The sequence below is a fragment of the Benincasa hispida genome, unplaced genomic scaffold, assembly GCF_027475165.1.
Source record: "Benincasa hispida cultivar pf3 unplaced genomic scaffold, pf3_genome.v1.1 HicScf1312, whole genome shotgun sequence".
Taxonomy (NCBI): Eukaryota; Viridiplantae; Streptophyta; class Magnoliopsida; order Cucurbitales; family Cucurbitaceae; genus Benincasa; species Benincasa hispida.
In genome coordinates, this window is record NW_028325646.1 from 11,405 (window position 1) to 23,192 (window position 11,788).

The following is an 11,788-nucleotide window of genomic DNA, read 5'->3' on the forward strand; positions in this document are numbered from 1 at the left end:
TAATAAAAGGTGACGTAATTTAAATATATGAACTAATATTGATTTAACAAAAGAAAGGCGCATCGACTACTTAACAAAATTCATAGGAAAATGTAATGAAGAATTTACACGCATGTCTTTTGTCTTTTATCACACGCTCTTGACTCTAAAATGACAACAACAAAAATTCCTTTTTTTTCTTTTTTCTTTTTCTGATTATTTTTTTTACATTCCTTTTATTTCCCTCTATGTCTTGTTTAGTTTAAATTTTAGTTAAATTACATATATTCTTATGCTATTTGTGTAGGAAATATCCATATATATTATTGTAAAAATTACATTATCCTTTGAACTTTTTCTCATCGTTTAAAATATAGAAAAAATATTTTTTAGTCTATAGATTTTATGTCTAGTTTTTATTTTGGTTTGTAGATTTCAAAATGTCATCTATTTAATCTTTAAGTTATGAATTTGATTTAAGGTTTAGGATTTAGGTTTCAAAATGTAACGATTTTACTCTTGAGATTTGAAATTTGTTTTTATTTGATCCATACGTTTCAAGATTTACATTTTTAACCTCGATTTTTTACTAACTACTTAATTTTTGTATTTGGTGTTAATGTTTATTACTTAATTTAAAAGAATACAAAGAATTACAATTAGTTAAGTTTTACTATCTTTATCTGTATTAAATTTTAAATTCACTTCATAACTATTTTAAATTAATTAATAGACATTAATGCCAATGACTAAAAATGAGCATTTAATGAAAAATTGAGGTTAAAAGTATATGTCTTGAAATATAGAGACCAAATCGAAACAAAATTTTAAATCTCAGTGGTAAAATTGTAACATTTTGAAACATAGTTAGGGATTTCAAAACTATACTCAAAACTTGAGGACTAAAAATGTAACATTTTGAAACTATTTCAAAATCGAGGAAAGAAATATGTATTTTTCCTTAAAAAATATCAATGAGTAGAAATTCTTCAGAATGTTGGACAAAATCGATAGATGAAATGATGTAATATCGATCTAGAACGAAAATTTAGACCACCGCATTAATTAAGGTCATCGCTACGTCATTATGGATTTCGATTTCTATTTGAAATTCTAAAGAATTTCTCATTCGAGATTAGTTTTGAAACAATAAATATGATAATTGAAGACTAAAATGCAACTTTTGAAAATATATTATTATTATTATTATTATTTGAAGAAAAAAAGTATGTGATTATTTTTTAGACAAAGGGTATGGTCAAAAGGTTATTATTATCACTAATCCAGCCTTATTTTTTTCGAGTTCGAATAGTATTATATTTTCTAATTTTTCAAACTTAGTTCAAATTTATTCTAATTGGATCATTAGACCTTCATTTATTTAGTTCATCTTTAATATTTTCACAACTACTATTTTACTTTTAGCTGCCAACTTTTTAGATTATTTACTATGAACCCAACCCTAATATATATTTCATTTATTTGCCTTAAAAATAAACTTCTAACTTTCCAAAATTTCAGTCAAACTTAACTCTGAGTCAACTGATTAGTATATTTTTCTTTGATTTTTTTTTTTTTTTTTGTTAAAGTTAACAATAAACTAACACCCCTAACTAAGTTAAAGATTTATTGAGAGTACAATCTATATGTTTTAAGGGAAAACGTAATTCATCAATGAGAATCTAAAAATTGGGTCTTATTTAATTACGTATATTGTTCTTTACCTATGTTTCATAACCAATGAAATGTGAGTTTACTATCAAATTTGTAACCAATCCGATTGCGTTTAAGACTTGAAAGTGGGCCCATATTTATTACGATTACGAAAGTAAACAACAACAAACATAATCAAATGGACTTTACTTTTCAAGTTACTATTGATTTTTTACGTTTTCTTTAGGTAAAAGTAGACTAAAAGCAATCAAATTATATTTACGATTGAAACCTATTATGATTGAATCATATTTGTAATTGCACCAATTTTAATTACTTAAGGGGCGTTTGAAGCCTGTAGTTAGTTATTATACTCCTAGCTTATTATAATATGTGTTTAAGATGTAAACTATTTTAGTTTGAAAAGGAAATAGTAAACACTGTAGAAAACAATAAAAAAAAATGATGAATGTAAAATAGTAAAAATTATAGTCAATAGTAAATATTTTAGCAAATTGAATTTTGAAATAGTGTTTACTGTAGCTAATTGAGAATTTTGAAATAGTATTTACTGTAACAAGAGATAGTTATTATAATCTTATGGTCTCGACCACCTCTTAGTAGTAAAAGTAACGTAAGAGTGATTTTGAAATGATTAAAAATACTTTATTATTATTAATAAATAAAAAAAACAAATACATATAAGTATAAGTTGAAGTTTCCAAAATTTAAATAAATAATTTAAAAAGAATCCCTAGTTGAATAATAATCCTCCATCTTTGCCTTTTTCTTATGGAGCTTTTAGAGAATCAAAATCCCTTCTTAGAGTGTTATCCATTTCATCCACAAGCTCTTTCCTCTTATTCTAGTCAAGTCCTTCATCTTCTCGACCTTGTCGAACACTCAATTTTCCACTTCTTTCATTGATTCAATCTTTCATTTCTCTACCTATCTCCCCTTTTTCATCTTCATTTCTCTCCTACCAATGTCTCCGCCTTTCATCGCTAATGTCGATGTTTCCCTAGTCATTGCATCTTCTCCGTCGGAGATCGGCCTTGTTTCTACTGTGTATATCGAAGTCCAAGCCCACTGTATCGATCAACCTCTCCCTTTTCCCTCTATTCCCAAAAACCCCTTCAAAATCCTCGATGGCCCTCCTAGCTCTGCCGCTGGCAATCCGAGTGTTTATTATCCATAGATCATTTACTTTCTCTTCTTGTTTTGGAGTTTTTAGCCTTCATAACGTGTTTTTTTTTTACTCTGTTTGGTAACTGAGTTGATTGATGTCTCGAAGGAAGAGTAGTGACATGCATTGAGTTTTGTTTGTTCTTTTACTGTTTTGCTTATGATTGTAAATCTTGCTTTTGTTTGGAACTTGAGTTTTACTGAATGCGTTTGAGGCCAGTTGCTACTTCTTAAGGTTTTAGAGTGTTTGAATTGTGTGTTATATGTGCGCGCAGATGATATCACAAAGTTGTTTCCTGATCTTTTCGGCCAACCATCGGCAATGTTGGTGCCAAGTGATTCCAGTTCAGTGCAGGTGAATAAGAAATTGAAGATCGGAGTTGTCTAGTCTGGTGGCCAAGCACTAGGAGGGCATAATGTGATTTCTGGACTATTTGGTAGGGTCTCATTGTGTCCACATTTATAAATCAAGAACAAATGTTTGCTTTTCTGATCAAGTTGTGGCTAATTAGCCGCTTCTATGATTTTGGTGAAGATTACCTACAAGTTCATGCAAAAGGAAGCACGTTGTATGGTTTCAAGGGTGGTCCTGCAGGGATCATGAAATGTAAATATGTAGAACTAACTGCATAATTTATCTACCCATATCGCAATCAGGTTAATTTTCTTGAAGGGATTTCTAGCTTTCACTTGTTAGAATTATTAGTGTGAATATGTGCAGTCTTGATTCGAAGTGATTGCCATTTGAATGCAATTCTTAATTTAAATGCATTTTTGTTTTATTAGGGTGGTTTTGATATGATATGTAGTGGGAGGGATAAGATTGAAACACTAGATCAGGTGAAATTCTTTCTTCCCAGAATTTTCATTTTGAGATGTCTTAGTTGTAGTCAAGGCATTAATTGACTGTTCGGTTCTATTTCCAGTTTAAGCAAGCTGAAGAAACTGCTAAGAAGCTTGATTTGGATGGCCTTGTCAATTGGTGGAGATGATTCCAACACAAATGTTTGTCTCCTCGCTGAAAACTTTATGTATTTTTCAGAACTATGAAATTTATTTATTGCCTCCCTCCTTTTTGCTTTCTCTTTCTTACTTTCATTGTCATAGATAAGCTATTATATGTTATTTTTATTGCAGAAATATAAGGTTGAGTAATTAATTACTCTAGGGTACCATTTTTTGTGTGTGCAAGACTCTGTTATTTATATTTCCCTTCTATCTGTTGTTTTCAAATTAGGAGTAAGAATTTGAACCCGGGTGATTGGTTGCCCAAAACTATTGATGGTGATCTCAAATTCAAAGAGGTCACCAAAAGTTTTGGATTTGATTCTGCTTGCAAGGTACTCATTTCTCTTTGTAACTGCTTTAGAATTCATATTTCGTTTGGACTGAACTTTGGTGACTCTTTCAAAGTTGAAGTAGTTTCTTCAAGAACTCAAGGAAAAAATGGAATATCGCATTCATGAGATGAGACTCTTAATAGGCTCTGCTGATGTTTATGCAGATATATTAAAAAAATGATTGGTAATGTACACAAAGAGGAAATCATAATAAACATCAATCGAGAAAAGCTCCGGATTAAAACAGTCAAGATTCTGGAAGAACGAGAGAAGAAGAAAATGCCACCGTGGACGTTAAAGGCCCAGCTTGGAATAAGTAGTCCCTGAGCTACTATGTGAAGACCTCATCACGGATGCATTCTTTTTTAATATCCTTTTTCTGCATCAATACTTCATGAACTTTCATCACCTTATTATTACCTGTTATCATATATTTGCTTTTACGTCTTTCAAAAAAAAAAAAGAAAAAGGGGCGAGAAAAATTTTGCTAGCTTTCTTTTATTGTTATCATTACCCTCTCAATGTTTTCTTTGCAAACGATCAAGGCACACGATTGCGGAGGCGCTGCATGAAGATACAACTACTTTATTATTATCATTACCCTCTCAATGTTTTCTTTGATGGAATGCAAAGGAAGATCGCCGCAAAGAAGGAGGCATCGACAGATAATGCCGACGACAGCGCAAATTTTGGGGTTATATTTTTCCTTCACTCTATTCCAAATTCTGCACCATCGCATCGTATTTTAATTTTGAAAGTTTTATCACCGCATCCAGTTTGATTACCGCAATCATTTAACATTGATAAATTTAGTAAGTCGCCGCATGCTTTCTCTTTGCCATTTATGATTTCAATGATGAATCACATGCATCTATTTTTTTTTTAATATACTTGAGTCAACTTATTTTTAGGACAATCACCTCAAGAAATGTTTCTAAAAGTTAGTGGTCTGCTAGGTTTCTTTCAAATTGATCCTTTACCAAACTTCTTAAGAACATCGCATGACTTCTTTCAATCTATTGGCAAGGAGGACATTGCCGCATTTTAAATTTTGGGGTGAGGTATTTATTTTCAACCTTGCTATTTTTAGCTATATGAAGAAAAAAAAAGGAAAATTAGAATAACAACTCCACTGCCAACGCAATGGAGAAACACATGTTGATAAGAGTTAAGTTGTGAATGACACATACCTGTAGTTGGATGTCCGCAAGACACACGTGGAGGCAAGCCAAAACGAAAGTAAGTCGCCAGGATCAACGCATAAATAAATGATCGCAATTCCGCTGCTAAGTATGTATGAGTCTAGTTTGAGAAAGAGCGTCTTGCTCGTAATTGGATGTCCGCATGACACATGTGGGGGCAAGCCGAAATGAAGGCGAGGCATGCGTCCATCGCATGGTAGTTGCGCTCGTCAAGCGATTGCGATCACCGTGTCGAAGTTGCGGTATTAAGCGAATGTGGTCACTGCAAGATTGCGGCTACACGATAACGCATAATAGAGGGATCAATGCAAGGTTGGTGGAATGAACGCATCAACGTACATCTTGGGAAAATAAGAAACTGATGTTGACATTTCACCTACTACGCCATTAGCAGCAGAGATTTAGAAAGGACTAACGCGTCGCGAATGTCAGAATCAGAGCAGTCCATTAATGCTGTCGGCGATCCAAGCTCTATATAAAGAAGCCGGTGAGCAGAATGTAAACTTATCTGGAGTTTTTCCCTGCGATCCAGACAAATGCGTGAGAAGAAGGCTTGAGAATTCTTCATCTCCTTCTTCCATTCCGAGAAACGACCAAAGCCTACGATCGGAGCTAAATCTCGGGAGAGTCAGCTCCACCGCCCATCCATGGCACCTGATGCGTTATTTAATGAGGTGGAATTATGGATGAAAATGCGTTGAGCACTTAAGTTTTCTCAGTGGAATTCCTGTGTAAACCCCACTGAGTTTCTTGGTAAGTCTAGGGTCGAACACACGGACTTGGAAAAAAATATGCGGTGGCAATTTCTCAGAAGAATTTGCGGTAACCAAATAAATCAAGTAGTTATTAGGAATGTTGTTTGTGGTAATAAAAATAAACAAATGCAGCGGAGTTCGAAAAGAGTTATAAAACAGAAGACGCGATGAGTATGCGATGAATGAGTTGAGAAGAGTTTCGGCTAACACTTCTTAGGATGCGTTCATGCTATGCGATCATGCAACACACATACAATAGTAAATCATCTCTCGATGCGAATGCTACGACTTTTAATGCTAGAACGCATGCGATATATGCGATAAGACTATAGGACCTACACATAAGCCTCTATTCTTATTTATGTGATGAAAAAATGACACATACACATATAAGGCGACCACATAATATCATACCTATCTCTAGGATGCATGCGATGATGGTTGGCAAACAGAATTTATCTCTAAGTTCCTATCTTTTGTTTATGTAGTTCTAATCTTGCTCTCTCGAGTCTAGATTCAAACTTAGCTCTTTCAAATCTTAGGTTCTTTCTTTAGACTCTCTCTCTCTCGAGTAGCTCTAAAGGGATGTCGAGCACAACATAAAGAAAATGGAGAACCTAAAGAGAGAGTCTAAAGAGCTACTCGAGAGAGACTCGAGAAAGAGTCTAAAGAGAGAGTCTAAAGGGATCAATATGTCATTCTTGAACTGATATCATTTATAACTCGCTTTCTACAGGTGCTACAGCTTATTTCGGAACTCAATGAAATTCTTGCCCATGATATTATAGATGAGGATAGGTTATGGAAAAATAAATATTATAGATGAGGATAGGTTATGGAAAATGAAACTTACTACTCGTGCTTGAACTTTTGCTGTTTTACTTTAATGCTCCTGTCCAAGTAATTGTTTTTTCTTTTTGTTTTATACATGTCTTTCCATGAAATTGAGTTGGAAAAGAGAATGCAACAAGGTGCATATAATGGGCGGCAAATTCAAGGGGTAGTCACATTTCTTTGGGTACTTATTCTATTCGTGCTTGCACTTTTGCTGTTTTACTTAAACGCTCCTGTTTAATAATTTAGTGATTAACACATATTATATTTAGCACTTGGGTAGTAGACAAATCAGTTGAGATCTCAAAAACATGCATGTTGGTAAATGCATTAAGATCTTTTAAATTCATAGTTGGTAAACATGCATGTTAGGCTTCCATTATGCAAGTTCAAATCTAAAAAAAGAATGGAGCAGGTGATCTAGATATAGGTATCTTACACAACCAAATTGATGAAAATCGAACCTATTTTTCAGAATTTGGATAAGATATTTTAATGAAGTCTCGGGTCAAATTCCATAGTTGGAAGTGAGATACCTAAATTCTTTGTAGTTTCCATTCTTACATGAATTATTAGGAATGTGTTAAGTTCATTGTAATGTCTAATTTTGTTGGTGTGTATTTTTGCTTAGTATTGTCTTGTAAAGGGCCGGCCGGCAAAATCATAGATGAAGCTTTATGGTATTTCTTTTAATTATTGGAAAAGGAGGGCTCCTGGGTATGTTCTCGAAAGGGAAGGTAGAGGTAGTACTTCGAATGGTGAAGAGAGGCGGCTCGGCAAAGAAGGAATGAGAAATCGTCAAAGATGACTTCTTTGTTGGCGAAATGAAGGGCTAGTTCTTTCTCTCTCCATCTTATGGTATTTCACTTGATTTCTTTCTTCTTGTCTTTCTTTATCCTTTTCTTCTTTCTCCTTTTTCTTTCTTTTTTTATCTCTGTTTCTCCGTCTATCTTCTCCATCTCTTGCTTAATTTTCTCCATTCATATGATTGTATCTCAATATCTTTTTGTTTTTCTGTTTTCTTCATCTCATTTCCATTGATACTCCTTTCTTCTATTTCTTTCTCTCTTTTTGTTTGCCCTTTGTTAAAATTTGATACTTCATGTATTATTATTTAGTTTATAGCTAAATGTCATTAAAGCTAAAATATTGAAATATTAGTTAAGTAACTTGGTCATTAGTGTTGCATGTGTGTATCATTAGTGTGGATGTTAGTTTAAACAATATAAAAAATTGTTACGACTGTTGTATTTGGTTAGTTCATCATGTACTTTTTTGCTAGGTTGAATCACTTCATTTTTTTCCCCAATTCAAGTTACGGAGTAGAAGAACACACTAAAAGGTATGAAAAAGTTGTAGTAGTCTTTTACCTTCAGGCTATTAAATTTGCGTGATTTAGTCACATATTAACTCTAAATCTTGCTTTTTCTATCTTAAAATCTAGCTCTTTATTTTACCCTTGTTTTAAAAAATATTTGAATTAGTCTTTGTCAAATATTATGTCACACTTGAGTTTATGATTTTTCTGTTCCTTGATTTCTTGAAACTAGCTGATCTTTATTTTTTGACTTATTTTATTTCTCTTTTAATCGGTTCTTTGAGTGATTAGTTGTTTAGGATTGTGATTTATGATTCTATAGGGCATGGACAAAGAAAAAGAGATGACATTTTAGTTCGTGGGTATTTTCATCTCCAGAATAGAATCTCAAATTAAAATCCTAAGTTAGTAACTGACAAATCAAAATTGGAATTGATTAAATATGTCAAGTGGGGATAAAAAAAATTCACTTTTAACTTTTTGTATTTTATACTCATGCTCCTTTGCCTTTTTGCATAATCTTTTTTGGTTCTATACAGGCCAACGGAGGATTTATAATGAGTGCAAGTCACACAATCTAGGTGGACCTGAATACGATTGAGGTATTAAGGTGATTTTTTTTAAAAAAAAAATTATTTTGCACTGCCCTTTATATTTAATTAAATGAAATTATTGGTAAAAATGCAACTTTTTGATGAAGCATAATGCTTTTGTTGCAAAATGTTAGTTGAAAATTATGACCTTTATCTTATAATCCATGACAACTACAACAATGATGTATCTATGTTTATCTGACTTAAATGCATTGACTTTTCAGTTTACTTATAGCAATGGGCAGACTGCACCTGAATCAGTTACAGACAAAATATATGGAAACACCAATATGTTATATTTTTTTTTGTTCAATTTCTTGTTTACTTTCAAATTAGTCAATTTTCATGTTATATTGCATTCAATATTTTGTACATTTTTATTCTTTTCTTGTTTATATGAAAGTTCTCTTTGAGTCGTCTGGGTCCTCAGTCCTCTTGTGAAGTGCCTATTTATTTGTTTTGCTATTCTTACGTTCTCACTTCTTGGTGGAAACTAAAAATCCCATCGAAAGATCATTTATTTTCTTGGTTGGTTCTTTGGGAACTATTAATACCTTCCATGTCTTGCAAAAAACCTCCTAAAGTGGCAAGTTTTGTGGAGCATAGCCGAGTTCTAAATATTTACCTTGGTTGTCCCTTTTCCACTAGAGTCTCTAGGTGTTTTTGGTTGGAATTTGTTGTAAGCCTTTTCTTTTTGCTAAGGTTGGGTTTTCATCAAATGTTAGTGGAGGTCTTTATCTGTATGCAAATTTATTAATTTCATGGAGACCAAATGTGTTTTAAAGTAGATTAAATTTGTTACATTCGCTTGGAGACCAAATATCTCTTTTCATTTGTTCAATGAAAAATTCCGTTTCATTGAAACCCTCTCTCTCTCGTTGTTTTAGCCATAAAAATTCTAGTCTCTTGCTGGCCAAATCCTCACATCAGGAACTCATATGGAGCTTTTGGAGAACCGAAATCCCTTCTTATAGTGTTATCCATTTCATCCACAAGCTCTTTCCTCTTATTATAGTCGAGTCCTTCTTCATCTTCTTGACCTTGTCGAACACTCAATTTTCCACTTCTTTCATTGATTCAATCTTTCATTTCTCTACCTATCTCCCCATTTTCATTTTCATTTCTCTCCTACCAATGTCTCCACCTTTCATCGCTAATGCCGATGTTTCCCCCGTCATTGCATCTTCTCCGTCGGAGATCGGCCGTGTTTCTACTGTGTATAGTGAAGTCCAAGCTCACCGTATCGATCAACCTCACCCTTTTCCCTCTATTCTCAAAAACCCCTTCAAAATCCTCGATGGCCCTCCTAGCTCTGAGTTGATTGATGTCTCGAAGGAAGAGTAGTGACATGCATTGAGTTTTGTTTATTCTTTTACTGTGTTTTTCTTATGATTATAGATCTCGCTTTTGTTTGGAACTTGAGTTTTACAGAATGAGTTTGAGGCCAGTTGCTACTTCTTAAGGTTTTAGAGTGTTTGAGTTGTGTGTTATATGTGCGTGCAGATGAGATCACAAAGCTGTTTCCTGATCTTTTCGGCCAACCGTCGGCAATGTTGGTGCCAAGTGATTCCAGTTCGATGCAGATGAATAAGAAATTGAAGATTGGAGTTGTCTAGTTTTGTGGCCAAGCACTGAGAGGGCATAATGTGATTTCTAGACTATTTGGTAGGGTCTCATTGTGTCCACATTTATAAATCAAGAATAAATGTTTGCTTTTCTGTTCAAGTTATGGCTAATTAGCAGATTCTATAATTTTGTTGAAGATTTCCTACAGGTTCATGCAAAAGGAAGCACGTTGTATGGTTTCAAGGGTGTCCTACAGGGATCATGAAATGTAAATATGTAGAACTGACTGCATAAATTTAAACAGAGAGATAATTTTGATGTATTTTCTTCACGCTGATGATAAGAATAAACTAAAGTGTGTTTGTAATATATTTTCACGTGTTTAATTTAAAAAATAAGTCATTTTAAAAAAAATAAATGTTTGATAAGTATTTAAAATAACTTTTTAAATGTTTTTTTTAATAAATATTCACGAAGGATGTTTAAATAAAAATAAGTTTTTTAAAAAACCATTTTTCCACAAGCAAACAGATCCTACATAACTAACTAAATATTTATTTTATAAAGTAGTTCTTCAAACAGAGTTTATATTAACAATAGTAATAAAAATAAATTATTCATAACATAATAGTTATTAATTTATAAGGACAAATTTATAATATTTTTTTTTTTACTAACATGCAAATGATCAAAAATAAAATATTATAAAATAAAAACTCAAACATTCCTATAGGTTGGAAGTTGCTCAATCCCCCATGTTGTTGTATTAAAAAAAAAAAGGTTAAATTCTAAAATAATTTTTTATTGAGAAATTTTCCAAATAGAAAAAATGTCAAACTATTTACAGAAAAAGTAAAAAAAAAACATTGATAGACACAGATAGATTTCTATGCCGATAGACTTCTGTCAGTCTCTATGCTAGATAAAGAATATTAAGATTTTATTATTTCGTGTAAATAGTTTCCCTATTTTTTAAATTTTTTTTGAAAATCTCCTTTTTTATAACTATTAATAGATAAAATTTAGTCAACGAGTATACCAAATAATGAATGATTAAATAAACGATATTAAGAAAATCAAGGTAATCTTCATACCCTGTTTTTTGTTCTAAGAAAATCATGTTCGATATATTTGTATGAAAGAATTTATATCTATTTGTTTACACTTTTTGCAATTTTTTTAGTACAACAAATATGAGGGATGGAGATCTGAAGGTGTAACGACCGGATCCTTACATATTATGGTCCAACCGCTACGACATGCATACTTAGACTTTTCTATCATGAGATAGTTTTGGCAAAAATCTCAAAAGAACATATCTAAGATTTTATTAATTAAGTAGAAAACTATATAAAAAGTTTAT

At 32.4% G+C, this 11,788-nt stretch overlaps 2 long non-coding RNA genes across 2 annotated transcripts; both read left to right on the forward strand.

Annotated features, from left to right (window-relative positions):
• The first annotated feature begins 3,205 nt into the window (after positions 1-3,205).
• Positions 3,206-3,823, forward strand: LOC150031296 (uncharacterized). The gene is made up of 4 exons (XR_016525973.1): positions 3,206-3,254; positions 3,353-3,474; positions 3,604-3,657; positions 3,744-3,823. It is a non-coding gene; the product is annotated as an uncharacterized LOC150031296 (long non-coding RNA).
• Positions 3,824-9,887: 6,064 nt separating this feature from the next.
• On the forward strand, positions 9,888-10,794 carry LOC150031297 (uncharacterized). Its single transcript, XR_016525949.1, has 2 exons — positions 9,888-10,524; positions 10,623-10,794. It is a non-coding gene; the product is annotated as an uncharacterized LOC150031297 (long non-coding RNA).
• Positions 10,795-11,788: the final 994 nt, after the last annotated feature.